The sequence below is a fragment of the Chrysemys picta genome, chromosome 9 (genome assembly GCF_011386835.1).
Source record: "Chrysemys picta bellii isolate R12L10 chromosome 9, ASM1138683v2, whole genome shotgun sequence".
NCBI lineage: Eukaryota > Metazoa > Chordata > Testudines > Emydidae > Chrysemys > Chrysemys picta.
Window position 1 is genome coordinate 68765302 of NC_088799.1, and position 17728 is coordinate 68783029.

Sequence of the window (17728 nt, forward strand, 5' to 3'; positions counted from 1 at the left end):
TAGACCTAACCTTACACTGAGGCTTAAGCTCTTCAGTGCCTAAATTGCTTTTGAAAACAGGTTAGAGCTGCTTTTTAAAACTTTATCTCTGGTATCAGAGAGCAAATGTCTTGAATATAACACCTAAATAAAACAGAGCTACTTTTCATGGGGTCTAGCATTTTGATTATTTGGTCCTTTTCCTTTCAGAGTTCAGTGTCGGATTCTACAATGTTGTCATGACCCAGTAGCCACTTTCCAGACAGCTGACACAGAGAGTATCCTCAAACTTTTCCATGATTTGCAATATTTCTGATAACAAAAACAAACAAACAAAAAAAACGCTCAGATGCAGACCAGAGATGATGAAAGGTACTCAAGAGGAACTGGATAATGTATTACAGCTGCTGCCAGTCCCTTTGTGCCCTAACAACAAATTTAGCAATCCTCTTATCAGTTTTGGCTAGCTTGTTAACCCAGGGGCTGGGCTGCAGGGGAGGGTGAGATGCAGAGATAACACAACTTTTGGATCTGAACTGGCAGCCAGAGGGCATGGCTGTTGGTTATTGTAATGGAAAGTGAGGGCCAGCTGGGTAGCTAGATTGTTTTTAAAGGTGAGGTAAATTTCCTTCAGTCAAGTAGTGTGTTTTTTTGCCGAACTAGTATTGTTTTTATACTTTACTATCATGATCACTTGAACTGCTATCCAACTTAACTCTTTCGTTAGCATTTCCAATACATCCTGGGTCTCCATAGTACTTCAATGACATGGTGTCATAACTATAAAGGGAAGGGTAACAGCTCTCCTGTGTACAGTATTATAAAATCCCTCCTGGCCAGAGACTCCAAAATCCTTTTACCTGTAAAGGGTTAAGAAGCTCAGGTAACCTGGCTGACACCTGACCCAAAGGACCAATAAGGGGACAAGATACTTTCAAATCTTGGAGCGGGGGGGGGGGGGGAACGGCTTTTGTTTGTGCTCTTTGTTTGGGAGTTCGTTCGCTCTTGGGACTGAGAGGGACCAGACATCAATCCAGGTTCTCCCCATCTTTCTAAACAAGTCTCTCATATTTCAAACTTGTAAGTAAAAAGCCAGGCAAGGTGTCTTAGTTTTACTTTGTTTTCTCAACTTGTAAATGTACCTTTTACTAGAGTGTTTATCTCTGTTTGCTGTACTTTGAACCTGAGACTAGAGGGAGGTCCTCTGAGCTCTTTAAGTTTGATTACCCTCTAAAGTTATTTTCCATACTGATATTACAGAGATGATTTTTACCTTTTTCTTTAATTAAAAGCCTTCTTTTTAAGAACCTGATTGATTTTTTCCCCTTGTTTTAGATCCAAGGGGGTTGGATCTGTATTCACCAGGGAATTGGTGAAAGGTTTCTCAAGGCTTCCCAGGGAAGGGAATCCATTTGGGAATGGTGGCAGCGGACCAGAACTAAGCTGGTAGTTAAGCTTAGAAGTTTTCATGCAGGCCCCCACATTTGTACCTTAAAGTTCAGAGTGGGGAAGCAGCCTTGACACATTGTATTACAGATAGGGAACTGGGTGGCTAACAAGTGATGAGCTACGAGATTCTATCCTTCTGGTGTTACAGCCGTTTGATGTCTGTATGTAACATATGATGTCTGATGTAACATAAGCACCTTCTGTGGCTGGTGGATAACAGCGCCATGAACAGACAAGGAGGATGGACAAAACAGAAAAATGGAACTGATCATGGGATAGAGATATTAAAAGCTGGGATAGTCAACTGCACATTTCATATGAATAATGAAAATAAATGTTTGCTTCACTGTCTTTTCCTTCAAATCTCTAACACAACACTTAAGGATGAGTAACAAAACACCTCACTAATGGGTAGGTTGAGAGGTAATGGAAGTTGGTATTTAATTAAAATTAAAAACAAATAATTGTAGCTATATTATTTTTGTCCTCTGCCCTTCATGGTTCTCTCCACCATCCTTCAGCTGTTAGCTGTCTAGGGCGGGGACCATGCTTTCTTAACTTAGTGTGAGAGACAGACAGGATTGAAACTTCTGCATGCTACTGTAATGAGTATAATGGGTCAAAGTCTCAAAATGTTAACTGACATAACCTATTAACTTTCAATGGGACTTAAAAGCCTAAGTGACGTATAAAAGCTTGTGATTTTTACCCAGTACTCTTCAGTGCTCTTAGGTATGGCTTGGATTTCAAGTTTCATGATCAGTTTAATATGTGAATTCATGTTCTGCAACTATTTAAAATAAAGCAGCACAGTGTGCAGTTTAATTCAGTTTGATTTCCAGGCATCTGTCATACAATTTTGAGTAGGTAACTGGTGAGCTGTTTCTTCTCTTTAGGACATGCTTAAGTCTCTTCAAGTTTTCTGTTCTAAATCTGTAAAGGAAAAATTAGCTATGGATAAAAACCCTTCCTCATAAAAATGTTCAACCACATCCCATTAATCAATTAAACATACAATTTGGAAATAGGATTAAACTAACCAAAAAGTTAGTTTAAAAATAGGCTTTAAATTACTTGAGTAATTATTGACCAAAACTTCCTGGGGGACATTAACAATGCGTTTAATAGTTGCCAAGGAAACATAACCTTTCCAGTGACCGTATGCACAGTGCTTTGTCAGAATTACTTCATCTACTGATTATGACTGAGCCACTTCCAGCATAGCTTTTCTTCATCAATCCTTTGCCAAATTACAAATGTGTGCACTGCTAGATTAATAAATATATTGTAATATGTTGTACCGTTAGCTACTCCATACTTAATGTTGCAACTGAGTTCACAGTAGAAGCCAGACTTCAGCCTTTCTTGTTTGAAACAAAAATTGTCATATTTTCCATAAGAAAGGGTAATGGGGCTGAGCTAGACATTTTGGATTAAATTGGAAGTGATTTGTAGAAGGTTGCTGAAGACTTGAAAGTTCCTGCTAAGTGGGGGGGGGGGGGGAAGCGAGGGGGGGCAGGAAATTAAAACTGAGGTGGCAAACCCTAGTTTACTGAACTCCCCTAGTTGAGATGTAGTGCTTGGTAATGAATTTACTCAGACTGGATTGCCATGAATACTTGAAGGCTGCAAGGGATTCTTGTGTCCACTGAGGTTAGTACAGGCTGTCAAATGTTAAACTTGGGAATAAAACTTTTGTTTAGAAGTCATTTGCAGAAGTGACAACCAGTACACGAAACCTAGGATGAAGAAAAGGAGTGCTCTTTGATGTAAACGGGTACAAATATGATGATAGCAAAGTCAGAGCTAAAAGCTGAGCATTCAAATCCTATAAAGGAGAAGGTGGAATAGTATTAACAAATATTGGGTTTTCTGGACCGAGAAAGACGTTTTGAGAAGCTTCTGAGTACATCTGGCTGGCAAAATGTTTGTTGCAATAGGTTTCCATTGGAAAATATTTCTTTAAAACTTTTTTTCATGTCAGTTTGGAAGAAAATGTCCCACAAAAACCAATTTTCCTGAAACAAAAAAAATGTTTTGGAAATATTGCAATATTTTTCATTTTTTATTTTATTTGTACATTATTTCATAACATGTTAGCAGTTGCACATAATATGACATGCCATTATGAAATAATAGTTGATATTCTATACTTTATAAATAAAAAAAACTATTTCATTATAACACACACCGAAGGAACTTTGATCAAGAAAATATGATGTTTCAATTTGTACTAAGTAGCAGCTGCCCTTAATATTTTAACCATTGCATTATGTCATAATATGTTTCCTGGGTTGTAAAAGACATTACCTCATTCACCTAGTTTCTATAACAACATGAAATGTCAAATTATGCATTATTACTACTGATATGCATGAAGTAATGTGTAAACAGTAAATATAAACATAAAATAAATTTTGAAAAGAAAATTCTGTTTTGAAAAGAAAGTTTGAATTTTTTCCAAAATGAATTTTTTAAATGGATTTTTTGGGGAATTTCCATTTCATAGGAAACTTTGAAAATATTCACAAAAAGAAGAACAGGAGTACTTGTGGCACCTTAGAGACTAACAAATTGTTTCCATTCCAATTCAGAATGAAAACAAATCTTTAAATATTGAAATTTCTTGTGACTCAGATTCTGAGTTTGACAAGCTCTACTTTTGAGCCTTCATTTAAAAAAAGTGTTATAGTTTGAAGTATGCTCTCCCCCATCACTTTTAATTAGATTTTACTCATAAGCTATGGGCTTGAATCTTGAATGTCATAATAAAGCCTTTCTTGTAATTATAGATGCTTCCTATTTTGTTGCATATTACTAGAGACAAACTAATTATTTAATATTTGAGAACATTAATTACTGAGAATTGGACACTAAATTTTCTTGAGTATGAAGGAAGATAAGATTCCGGTTACAGCCTTCATTTTTGTGAAAATGTATGGAAGACTTTGCAAGTTATGACTATGTATTGAAACAAGATATGATTTATGATCACTTTCAATTGTCTGACCAGGCCTTCTGTGAACTGCCTGTGGCACTGTTTTTTACAATATCTGTAGCTTAGTCCAATCGCTAGAACAGTTGTGCTGGGTTCCCTCTAAAAACATGCTTGCCCATTGCAACAAAATTTAAGATGGGTGTGGTTAGAAAAAATAGAGGCTATAGGATGAACTTTCAAGGCAATATAATTGGGATGAGGTTCAGAAATTGCTTGTGCAATCTACATAAACAAAATTGTTCAAAATCATCAGGGTTATTAACATTTTTTACTGATCTGTGCATTGGGAGTCTATCCTCATCCATCAACCACGTACAGCCTGAAAACTGAGCACAATTCTTACTTGTCCATGTAAATGAGAATCAAGACATTCAGCAGTGAGGATATCAGTCTAAGGGAATGGGAAATAAAGCTTCTGATAAAATCCTGAATTAAATATGAGCCTCATCTTTATGGAGGAGGAGCCAGGAAGAGGTCCATATTGTTTAAAGCTGTTCTGAGGCATAAAATCTAACTAGTATTAAATTATTCAGAATGCTATAACAGAGTCTCGAAATGTGGAATTCAAGTGGCATGACCTCATCATAGTGAAACTACCAATGCTTGCCCTGCACCCCTGAATAGAAACACAATAAAACATCATTTGGGTCCTTTAGATTAGGGATTTTAATGATCAACGAATAGGATAGATGTTGTTTGTCCACATTCCAGGAATTTATTCACTGCTGATAATCTGGGAAGCAAAGCCTACTCGTCTAAAAGTGTAACAAAAAGCTTGACATGGAGGCCATGTAAATAATTTCATAGTGATTCTGAGGCTTTAGAAGCCATACACTGATTAACTTTCAGTATGTATCTACCTCACAACAATGATCTTAGTTTATCCTTGTGTGTGGTGTTAAATAAAAATATAATGTGAGAAATGAATGAATTTTCTCAGAAGATGAGATCATCTGTTTCTTCCAGACACAGCTGCAGATGCTAGAAGCTTCTTTAAAAGAGACATATAAAGTATGGTAGGAGTAGGGAAATTGGGCTTTATGGAAAATTAATACAGTAGTATAGAGGTTTCAGGAATGTTTAAAAAAAACTACAAATCTTTGGAGAAGAGACAATGTGTGAATACTGAGAAATCTGCCAATGGTTTATTACAGACATGAATGTTTTAGATCCCTACTGAGGATTTTTCATATTTTTTCCTTTCATTAGTTCTTCATAGCCTTTTGACTCAATAGTTCAAAAAGTAAATTGAAACCTGAGTGTATTTTTTTTAAAGTGATATAAATGCTTTTTAGTTTTAGATGTGTTGCCTTTGGCTGCTTGTGTTCTTCCCAAGATGTTGAACTGTGCAAAGACTCAAGTAGAAAGGTTCTGAGTCACACCTTAATGGGTTTTGTGCCCACCTCTCTGTCAATTCAGGATTGAGTCACATCTCGTATTACCCATGATCAAATGAGCTAACAACTACAGCAAATATGAACATGGTTACCTAATATAGGGCATATATCTACACTGGTGGCCTTTTGAAGTACTGTGTAGGAGTGGGAAACAAGGACACCCAGCTTTCTGAAACACCTTCAAGGGATCCACAGAACATAGCTGGAGAAAGTTTTGGTATGTTAATGTCACTGGACTTCCCTGAGGAAACACTGTACCTTATTTATCCTTTTCAAAAATCACACGTCTTTTCTAGAATTGAAGAAACAGAAAGCTTCTATGGTGTCTAAGCAATAAACTTAGATACTTTCAAGGGTGAATTGTTTGGCAATATAAGTCCTCTTCTCATTCCCCATCTCATGCTTAAGGGTTGAGAAATTTTAATGTCTCAACAAATCACATATTTTATTTAGAGATGCACAAGCAGAAAAACGTATCCCTTCCAACTTCCAACAGCTATCAACTACTGTTTTAGACGCTTGAAACAGATGACATTCACTATGGTTGAAGCAGTCTCATGCTCAAGCTTGAAGTATCGCTTCCATTAGCATTTGAAACATGAATTCAGCACCCTTCAGTCTCTGAAAAGTCAGAAATAAGTATTTTGGACAAATGAAAAACATGGTCAGTCATCTAGAAGTTCACAGCCAGCATCCCCTCTTCAGGGCCGGCTCCAGCATTTCTGCCGCCCCAAGCAAAAAAAAAAAAGCCGCGATCGCAATCGCGACCGGCGGCGGCAATTGGAGGGGGGGGATGGAAAAGCTGTGATCAGCGGCGGCAGTTCGGCGGCAGGTCTTTCGCTCCTAGAGGGAGTGAGGGACCTGCCTCCCCCGAATTGCTGCACATGCTGCCCCTCTCCCTTGGCCGCCCCAAGCACCTGCTTGTTAAGCTGGTGCCTGGAGCCGGCCCTGCCCCTCTTAATGTCCAAACAGGAGCTCAACTAAAATGAGCAAGACTCTCTTCTAAGCAAATGGGAGTTGCGGTATATTACGTATTTCAGTGGAAGCAAACAATGCCCACCCTTCATTCATGTGCATATATGTATGTGTGTGTATTTGTGTATGTATATATATACATATAGATTGTGACAGACCCAGACCAGTGGGGTACAGTAGTGTAATAGAAGGAAAATATACTGGCTACTGGATGCAGGGGCTGCCCTAGAGCAATCAGGAACCTGCTAGAACCAATTAAGACAGGCAAGCTAATTAAGACACCTGTAGCCAATTAAGAACTTACTAGAATCAATTATGGCAGGCAGGCTAATCAGGACACCTGGTTTAAAAAGGACCTCCGATCAGTTAGTGAGGGGGTGCATGAGGAGGAGGGAGTGAGAAGGTGTGCTGCTGGAGGACTGAAGAGTACAAGCATGATCAGGCTTCAGAAGGAAGATCTTGCAATGAGGATAAAGAAGGTGCTGGGGGAAGGCCCTGGGGAAGTAGCCCAGGGAGTTTTAACTGTCATGCAGCTGATACAGGGGACATCGTAGACAGCTGCTATCCACAGGGCCCTGGGCTGGAACCTGGTGTAGATAGTGGGCCCGGGTTCCCCCGATCTCCCCAACTCCTGATTGAACACAGAAGGAGTTGACCGGTCTGTGAGAAACACCAGAAGGGAAGGTCTAATTTGGAAAGGGATCTGGCCTGTTCCCAATCCCCTAGGTGGGGCACAGAGACTGCGTGGATTGTTCTCCATTTCCCTAGTGATGAGGTTAGCTGAGTGAACGGCAGGTTTGAGCCTCTATCAGAAGCGGCCAAACTGAGGGCTGCCATGAACCTCTGAGGTGAGCAATTCCGCCAAAAAGCACAGGACCCACCAGGGCTGGATTAAGACCTTTAGAGGACCTATGCACTGAAAAGATTATGGTGCCCCCATATGTAATTCAAAATAAAAACAATACCATACTGTAAAATAAAATTTTATTTTTCGAAATGACACAAAACTTACATGTATGCTGAAATTAAATAGCTTCTTTCTAGATTTTCTGATTGCAAAATTCTGGATAAGTTAATTGAAGCTGACTTGACGAAGCATGTCCGCTTCCATACACAATAGGGAAAGTGAATCAAGTCTGTCCTGACACATTGTTGCTCTCTGAGGGTTTTTTATTCTTTTCAGCTGAGAAAAAGAGCGTACTGCGGAGCAATTAGTAATCATCAATGTTAGAAAAATACATAGTGCGATCTCTACATTTGGAAATACACATTGTATTCCGTCTTTCAATATTGTGTCATGAAGATCAATGTGACTGAATTTCATTTTTCCTGTTTCATTAAACTTTGCGCGCATATAACAGTGGAACTGCCATACTTTTCCACAGAGATTCATGTTCAGGTCAACAGGGTATGAGTCAACTAGCTTTTGGGAAACCTTGTGAATATTGTTCGTCCGATAAATCCATATCATTTAGAAAAGAAAATCTACTTGATACTTCTTTGTACACTTCACCTCTCCTCTTCATATGAGCGTCAAGTGTATCAATTATAGCGTAGTAAGTAGATACGCAAAATTTGTCTCTAGGATTCAATGCTGTTTCTGTTGCATTGCTATCATTTGCTTGTTTTTTCCTGATTCGCTTGTGGGACTGGGCTTCTTTGTAGTTAGTATCAGGCAAGATATCTTTTGATACGTCTTCAAATCTTTCGAAATCATTCCTCAAAGTGTGTAAGTGGTCTGCTAATGATTGACAGCGGTCTGCACATGTTTTTAAATCCAATTCTTTTTCTTGGAGAGCTTGACTTGCGTGGTAAAAGTGTTGTAAAATTTCATTCCACATGGTCAACATGAATACAAACTCTAGTTTTTGCATCTTGTTTGCAATGTTTTCTGCCTCTCGTATAGTTTCTCCCTTTTGTGATTGGTCTTCAACTATACTTTCTAATGCAGCCACAATCTTTGAGTAGGACTTCAGAATTGCACTTGTTGCCACTGCATGTGCCTCCCAGCGAATATTAGAAAGAGATTTCAACACATGATCATTGCCCAAATATGTTTTAAGAACTGCCCATCAGTATGTTGAGGCAGAGAAAAATGTATAACGTAACTGGAATGTTGAGAAAAACCTTACTGCCATCGGACAACAATCAACATCCCTGCGGCCAACAAGATTGAGAGTGTGCAGCACATGGGATGAATATGGCATATTTGTTCTGTTCTAAAAGCTTCTTCTGCATTCCTTGATAACACCCTGACATGTTGGCAGCGTTGTCATAAGATTTGCCCTCTGCACTTTGAGAAATCTATTTGGTAAACTTGGCATAGATAATGCAGTACTTGATTTGCCATTTCTTCACAAGTGTGGCTTTTCAAATTGAGGAACGTTTCATCCTGCCCCTTATCTCAGTTATCTGAACTTAAAAAAAACACAACAAATTACACAATGTACACTATTTTTATGTATATTTATTACATAAGAAAGAAAAAAAAAGAATCAAGTACTTATAACTCAGAAGACTATATCAATAATAAAACATAAATTTATTACTGTACATGACAGGATCTGATTTCCTCACATTATTTCAATCTATGTTAGTAGGATGCCCCCCTGGTTTAGGTGGGGATAAGTAATAAAAAGAGAACAGAAAAACGGGGGAAGAGTGTGTAGTGGAGTGTAAGGAAGTCTAACAAAGTTCTGATTTTTCCCATGATGACTACTTTGATGCTTTTTTTTGAGATATCAAATACCAATCTTTTTCCAAAAAAAAACCCTCATTATTTTTTGGTGCCCCCTGCTTTGCTGGTGCCCTAAGCACATGCTTAGTCTGCCTATTGGGTAATCCAGCCCTGAGACGCACCAAGGCAGAGGAGGAACTTTGTCACAATATATATAGGTCTGTTGACTACAAGTTAAAACTAAATGCACTAGTCAAACTTCTGCTCTTAGTTACACTATTGCAACACATTCCGTTTAGTTTATGCATGTAGTATTTTTGAGAGATCCTAGGATCTTCTAATGCTTTTCCAAAAATAATTAAATTGCGAGAAACTGGGATTATTTACGCTAAAGGCAATATCACTTTGCGTTTTCAGTTATCACTAGGAGTATAGCATCGAGTTTCACTGCCCTTTTATGGATTTCATTATATTCACATTTCCTTTCTCCTGATTCAGTTTTCTATTTCTGGTTGAGTGGTTCTGCCTACATGAAATTTTTTTTTATTGTACTCTTATCCTTCACTATTGACTCTACCTTGTCAGCTAAGTTTAATTGTGCTAGATGTTTCCACACAGTTAAGGCCTTCTACAGAAATACAGCTGGCCTAACCATTCCTGCAACTGCATGCATACTCCCAGCATATTGACAGCTGTTATCTGTAGGGTGGAAATTTCTGGGAGTTTAAATAAACCAATGTTAGTACTTTACTACAGAAAAAACATCATTTTAGTATACAAGGTAAGGTTTTCATCTTGACACTTTTCTTAGAAAAACATTTCTTTTCCTTGTTATGATTTTGATAGGCTCCCTAGAACTTCCTGTTGTTTAACTGAAACTGGCTAGCTACATTGGTATGTGCCATCACGTGCCAAAGGTTGGTTGAGTTGTTTCCACTGCATTCAAAGTTGCCTGAAATTAAAGGTATTAAAGCGAGAATGTTGTGATTATCAAAGGAGCCCCAGAGAGTTCTGTGTTTAATTCCCAAGACCCATTCTCCATTAAACTTCTTTGAAAATTCCAGTCAGAATCTAAAACCCTCAGAACCTCTACCTCTTAAGGAAGAAATTAAAACTTAATTGGTGGCTTATTGTGTAATATCAGTTCCTCCCTTTGACTGGCGATTTACATCTATTTTTGCAGCCCATTGCCTCTGCCTTTTTTTTTTTCAACTTGAACATCAAGAGTGGATGGCATAAGTGAATATTTTGTATTACCCCTTGTTGTGCTTTAATGAGTTGTGCCTTTAGAAATACACAGGAATCAGGTGAGCTTTTTATAATTTCAGAGATGATTTAAAAAGTGCTTGCCTAGTCCCAAAGCACATTTGTTGCCTTAAATATAGAGAAGACTACTTACTGGAATAGTACAGTGCCAATGAAATCTTATTTTTCTAATGAATATTCCCAAATTAATTATGGCCCACTCACATATAAAGAACACAGATTCAAGCTACAAGTGTCCTTGTATTTACATTAGTAGGCAGTCAGGCAAGGTCAATAAAAACATGCTGCACTTTGATCATGGCATTGCTTTTTTGAACATGTCGAATGAGCTGTCAGACTGCAAGACCATATTGGAAATGCAGAGAAATTTGATTCAACTTTGCAGCCAGACCTGGTGGATACCATTAGTGCCATGGGGATGAAAAAGGCCATCTGTCATCAAGGCAGTGTGGATGAAGGGAAGGTTCTAAGTCCTTCGTGGATATATTTTATCTGCCTTCTCAGGATGGAGCTTGAGGTGTAAGATTTATATTGCTACATACACAGTTTTGAGTGAAAGCTTTGGAAACTTAAAGGAAACTCAAGGAAAAACCTTGAATTTGGACAACATTAATTGGTGATATGGCTGCTGCAGCTGCCTGTGTAAGCCATTTTAATGCTTTCACTTTATGACAAATATGGAGCTGCCCTATAATTTATGAACGTATGTTAATCTGAATCCTGGTGTAACTCACTGGAATATAGTCACGAAGGAGAAGAATGACTCAAGATAATCCCTATCACCAAACACTTCAGAGTTGTTAAGGGATAAAGCTAGAATGGTTAGCTTTTATTTTGTGTGCAAGGCCTGTGAAACACAGAACAAAGAACCAGGCAGTGTTTAAAAAGATACTCTTGTATGTCTACACTGCAGTCAGGAGGTGCATTTACAGCATGTGTAGAAATAGCTGAGCTAACTTTGATCTCGCTAGCTTTCCCTTCCAGATCTCTGGGTGCATATTTCATCAGCTACTGACCATGTTGCTGTGGCTTCACTGCTATTGTTACTCAAACTAGCATTTGATCTAACTAGATCACAGCTAGCTTGGTTATGTCTACACATGCCTAAATCACATCTCCAAATGGCAGTGTAGGTATACCCTCAGAGAACACAAGATGGAGGTGGAGGAACAAGACTGAAACCAGACCAAGATACAGGAACTCACTGGGGGTGTCTAGAGAAGGTAGGCCAGGTGAGGTCACCATGACAGGATGGTAGGACTTCAGATAAGATAGGAATGTGTGTGTATGGGCTGTATTTAAAAAAAATTCTGCTCCCCACTAATGGTGCAATCTTGGCTTACTTGAAAACTTCATTTGAAATAAATAAATTACATCTGATCATGCAGACTCTGCTAAGTTATCACAAAATGCTATGTATTTCAGTGCTGGTTGGTAGACTATATTTTCTGCATGGGAAATGACACTAACTAATAAATGTATAGTACTTGCTTACAACTACCATATTCCATTCAGTGACACAAGATGGGTGAAATGATATCTGAGGGTTTGAAGAAGAGCTTGGTGCAGCTCTAAAGCTTGTCTCTTTCACCAACAGACGTTGATCTATTAAAAGATCTTACCTCACCCACTTGGTCTCTTTAATATCCTGGGACCAATATGGCTACAACAGCACTGCAAACATATTACCTTCAGGCACTCTGGTCAACTAGTGTTCAAATACACCTGTAGTCAAAGTATTTTAAGCATCATCCTTCGAAAAACCTTGTAGCCTTCAGTTCAGGAAACTAGATGGTAGAGGACAACAATGGGACCCTTACTGAATGTGGGAGACAATCTAGTGACAGATGATGTGGAAAAAGCTGAAGTACTCAATGCTTTTTTTGCCTTGGTCTTCACAGACAAGGTCAGCTTCCAGACTGCTGCACTGGGCAGCACAGTATGGGGAGGAGGTGAGCAGCCCTCAGTGGTGAAAATACAGGTTAAGGACTATTTAGAAAAGCTGGACATGCACAAGTCCAGGGGTCTGGATCAAATGCATCTGAGGGAGTCAACATGGATTTACCAAGGGCAAGTCGTGCCTCACCAACCTGATTGCCTTCTATGATGAGATAACTAGCTCTGTGGATATGGGGAAAGCAGTGGATGTGATATATCTTGACTTTAGCAAAGTTTTGGATACAGTCTCCCACAGTATTGCCAGCAAGGTAAAAAAGTATGGATTGGATTAATGGACTATAAGGTGGACAGAAAGTTGACTAGATTGTCGGGCTCAACGGGTAGTGATCAATGGCTCGATGTCTAGTTGACAGCCGGTATCAAGTGGAGTGCCCCAGAGGCCGTTTTCTTTTCAACATCTTCATTAATGATCTGGACGATGGGATAGATTGCACCCTCAGCAAGTTTGCGGATGACACTAAGCTGGGGGGAGAGGTAGGGATAGGATCCAGAGTGACCAAGACAAATTGGAGGATTGGGCCAAAAGAAATCTGATGAGGTTCAACAAGGACAAGTGCAGAGTCCTGCACTTAGGACGGAAGAATCCCATGCACCGCTACAGGCTGGGGACCAACTGGCTAAGTGGCAGTTCTGCAGAAAAGGACCTGGGGATTACAGTGGATGAGAAGCTGGATATGAGTCCGCTGTGTGCTCTTGTTGACAAGAAGGCGAACAGCATATTGGGCTGCATTAGTAGGTGTATTGCCACCAGATCGAGGGAAGTGATTATTACCCTCTATTCAGCACTGGTGAGGCCACATCTGGAGTATTGCATCCAGTTTTGGGCCCCCCACTATAGAAGGGATGTGGACAAATTGAAGAGAGTCCAGCGGAGGGCAATGGAAATGAGGGGGGACACAGCGGAAGGGAGCTGGGACACATGACTTATGAAGAGAGGCTGAGGGAACTGGGTTTATTTAGTCTGCAGAAGAGAAAAGGGAGGGGGGATGTGATAGCAGCCTTCAATTACCTGAAGAGGTTCCAAAGAGGATGGACAGAACAAGAAGCAATGGTCTCAAGTTGCAGTGGGGGAGGTTTAGGCTGGATATTAGGAAAAAACTATTTCACTAGGAGGGTGGTGAAGCACTGGAATGGGTTACCTACGGAGGTGGTGGAATGTCCATCCTCAGAGGTTTTTAAGGTCAGTCTTGACAAAGCCCTAGTTGGTGTTGGTCCTGCTTTGAGCAGGGGATTGGACTAGATAACCTCCTGAGGTCTCTTCCAACCCTAATCTTCTATGATTCTATAAATGTTTTACTCTTTTGAAAATGGTTTTGCTGTTTAGGTTTAGGATTATTGTACAGTATGTGTGTGCTCCTAATGCTTCAGGAGCATTCTTAGTTTGTCTGGATTAGGAATATTGTTCAGCAGGTTCAGAAGATAAGGATTGTGAAACTTTCTGTTTACAGAGAGAAGAGTCATCTCTGCTTTTGACATCTCTTTACCAGCAAGTGACACGCTCGGTGAGTGCCACAAAAAAATACAGCAACAAAAAAAGGTTTCTTAGTGAAATATTCAGATTAAGCAACTTTCAGACTAAGTTAACAATCAGTGTGCTTAATCCTTTCCCTCTTAATGATAAATCTGGTTATGTTGCTTGCGATTTATATGGCATTCCTTCCCACCCAAAAATAATAAAAAGATGACTGCAGGAGAGCAGGAAGAAAAACAAATAACTAAATTTCCTTTAATGCTTTTGAGTTATGTTTTTGTAAGAGACAAAGCTCTTGAATTACTAGATTATGTAACCACTATTTAATTGAGTTCTGAGAAAGGTTCCTCATAGTTTGGACAGCCAAATTTAACTAAGTATTGCAAAACAAGCCCAATGTCAGCCCTGGTGTCTTGTGCCTTACTATTGCCATAGGAATGATTAATGTCCAAAAAGGAAATATCACCATTTTAACAAGAGCTGTTCCTCAAAAGTCTCTTGGAATAAAGCAGTTTTAAACTGCTAACATACAAAGCACTATAAGATACTAATGGCCTGATGAAATTTTCAGAGCAGACTTAAGGAAAATGGAGTTAAATGGAAAATATCGACCTCCCTCACACAAACCCACACCTTTGTGGCCCCATCAGAAATTCAAGAACCCAGCTACCTCTTAGCCTATATAAAGGAACACACATTGTAGTGTGTCCTAAAAGGGTAAAAGTGAGCTAATTAGAGAAATGTTAGTATTGTTTGCAATATCAGAATACCAAACACATTGAATCTCTGCTTTAATTCCCTAGCTCCAACTGGAAGTAGCTCAAAACATTAACTTAATCAACTCAGTTTCTCTAAAAGATGCATGTTAAAGATAACCTGAAAAAAGGTATTTTAAAATTTGGCTTGTTTCTCTCTCGCTCTCTCTCTCTTGCTCTCTCTGTGTAAAAAAGTGAAAACTTAAAATTATATATATAATTTTAAAGTTTTCACTTATATATAAAAAGCGTTTGTCAAGAATTCAAGTCCAGTATCCCTGGCTCTTAAATGAAGGGTCATTGGGAGATATTGGAGTTTACAATACAAATATTCTAATGCCTTACTGAGAAAAGTGAGTATGAAATCCTTAAAGCTTCTTTCATTCAAAATCTAGATCACTAAACTAACGGAAGTAGTGGTTTGAAACAACATAAACTGCTTCATTTGCTGGTATTTCACTATTCGCTCTTTTGAAGTCACCATTGTGCTACTTTTCCAGTCCTCAGCTTTGACTTTACACAGAAAGTTAAAAACAAGCAAAAATTATTTTAAAGGATTTTAGGGTTTCAAATCTATATACCATGAAGTAACTTTGCTAAATCTAAAATAATGGGTAGAATGCATCAGGAGTGGAAAAAACAAACAAAAGGATAACTCAAGTGGATTTGTTTAGGCTTGCTTCTCTGCTCATGAATGCTATACTATCCCTCAGAAAGCATACTTTTTGACTATGTCTACACTGGCATGCATACCCCATTATTGGACTGTTTATATGCCTGTGCATGGTTCTCATACCCAGGCTGAGAGTCCTCATGTACTGTGCTGGACATGGGTGTAATGCTGCTTTATGTGAGGTAAGTGCTACCATATCAGGAACGGTATCCCAGAGTTCTGAGAGTCAGAGCGATACACTCCAGGAAGTACTTTGCTGTGTGTGGTGTTGATACTGTCAACTGCCTACGCACATTTGCTGATGGCAGTTCCTGATCATGTCACCCCTAACTGTTATTCCCTGCCACATTGGGTGGAAGACATGGCACATTGGGATGATGATCTGCTTTTTCTCCTAATTGTGGGGGGGAAATGGTTATGCAGTGGAGTAGGTGATTGGGGAGATGCTGGATGGAATTTGGGCAGGACTTTGACATGTCAAAAGTAGCTGACCCTGAGGGTCAAAGACCATTCATTCAGCTCACATGGAACAGATCTTGGTTGACTGTTGCTTCTGGTACAAGAAAACCCAACACAGTGTGGTAGCTAGATTTCAGAGGATGAGGTTTCCCTGGGCCATTGTACCTCAATATTTTCCCTTCAATAGTGGGCAAATGTGTATGTGAACTAAAAACAAAAATCACTATTCACTTGTTCACAAGGCTTGGTGGATCACAGAAGCAGATTCATTAATACAAAAATGAGAAACACTGGAAAGATTCCTGGTGCTGAGCAGGATTGTACCTGAAAAGGAAAGAACAGGTTTTATTTCCCAGAAACACTATTGTTCTTTATGGTGTGTCTCTGCCAACTGTTGTTTTGCAGGACCCCGTGGACCTGCTCCTAACTTGGCTTGTGAAACCAGACACTGACATAAATGGAAAAATGCAACTCAGTTACAGTTACAGTCTCTGAGACTCCTGTTTTTAAGGGGATGATAAGATGTGGGGTAGAGGCGAGAGAATCACTGAAACTATGTATTTAAACACAGTATTTAAAATAATCTGGATCTTAAAATCAGGCATGTGGCACCAGAACAAGAGGGATATTGGTGGAGAAGGTGGGGTCCACTGTAACTTACCAGCCTAGAGTTCTGGTTCCTGCTGTGGATTGGGTCCGTTTTGGATTAGTCTGTGGGGAGAGGGGCTTCCTCCCTTGGGTCCTCGAGGTAGAGGTGAAAAATCACATGCTTTTAACTGAAATAACAAGCCAGTTTGGGTTTCTACTTGTGGCTAATATAGCAACAAGGCCATCTAGTCTCCAAACTTATTTCAGCACCCAAAAATAACAACTTGTGACAGCACAGTTTTTGTGCATTCTGTGCCATTTCTGATTAATACAGAAACAAAAAGAAAGGAACATTGAAAAGAACTTTATTTCCTATTGACCTATAACAAAAACAAAATAACATCCTCCCCCTCACCCCCACAGAATAAACCCACCAACCAACCCCCCACACCACTGGAAGTGACAAAAGTGTAGATGATGGTAATGTTCTACAGCCCAAAGATAAGCTGTGTCCTCCTGGACAGGTATAGGTGCTAAAATAGTTTTCTTGACCACCACTGTTACTTGATCTTTTGCACACCAAGTGTTGATCCAGCAAGGCCCCGAAATTATAAACTATAAATGATGTTTCTTAAAAGTGATATGATGTTGAAATCTACTTAATGAAATCCAGTTTGTACCTACTCTAGATAAATCAGCTGCCGTGAATGGTGCATTGGCAGTGGATCAGCAGGAACAAATGATACAATTGTGTGTATTTATCCTGTGAATCTACTAACTTGCATTTGCTTCCTAGCCAGTGTCCATACTGTAGCACTGAGTTTGTGGAGAGTCGTGGCTGTAGTTATGTTTTTAATACAAAGAGCTTATGGTAAAATTTTCAAAGGCTTCTACAGTCCATTTCCAACAATAGATGAATCATTTTGGGCCAGATTTTTAAAGTATTTGGGCACCTAAAGATGTGCATAGTGGGATTTTGCACGCTGGGTGCCAAGGTGCCTAACTCCCACTAGGGTCTATTGTGCTGAATGTGCTTAAGTATGGAACTTGTACACATTGGTAGTTAGGGATTAGTGCTTCTG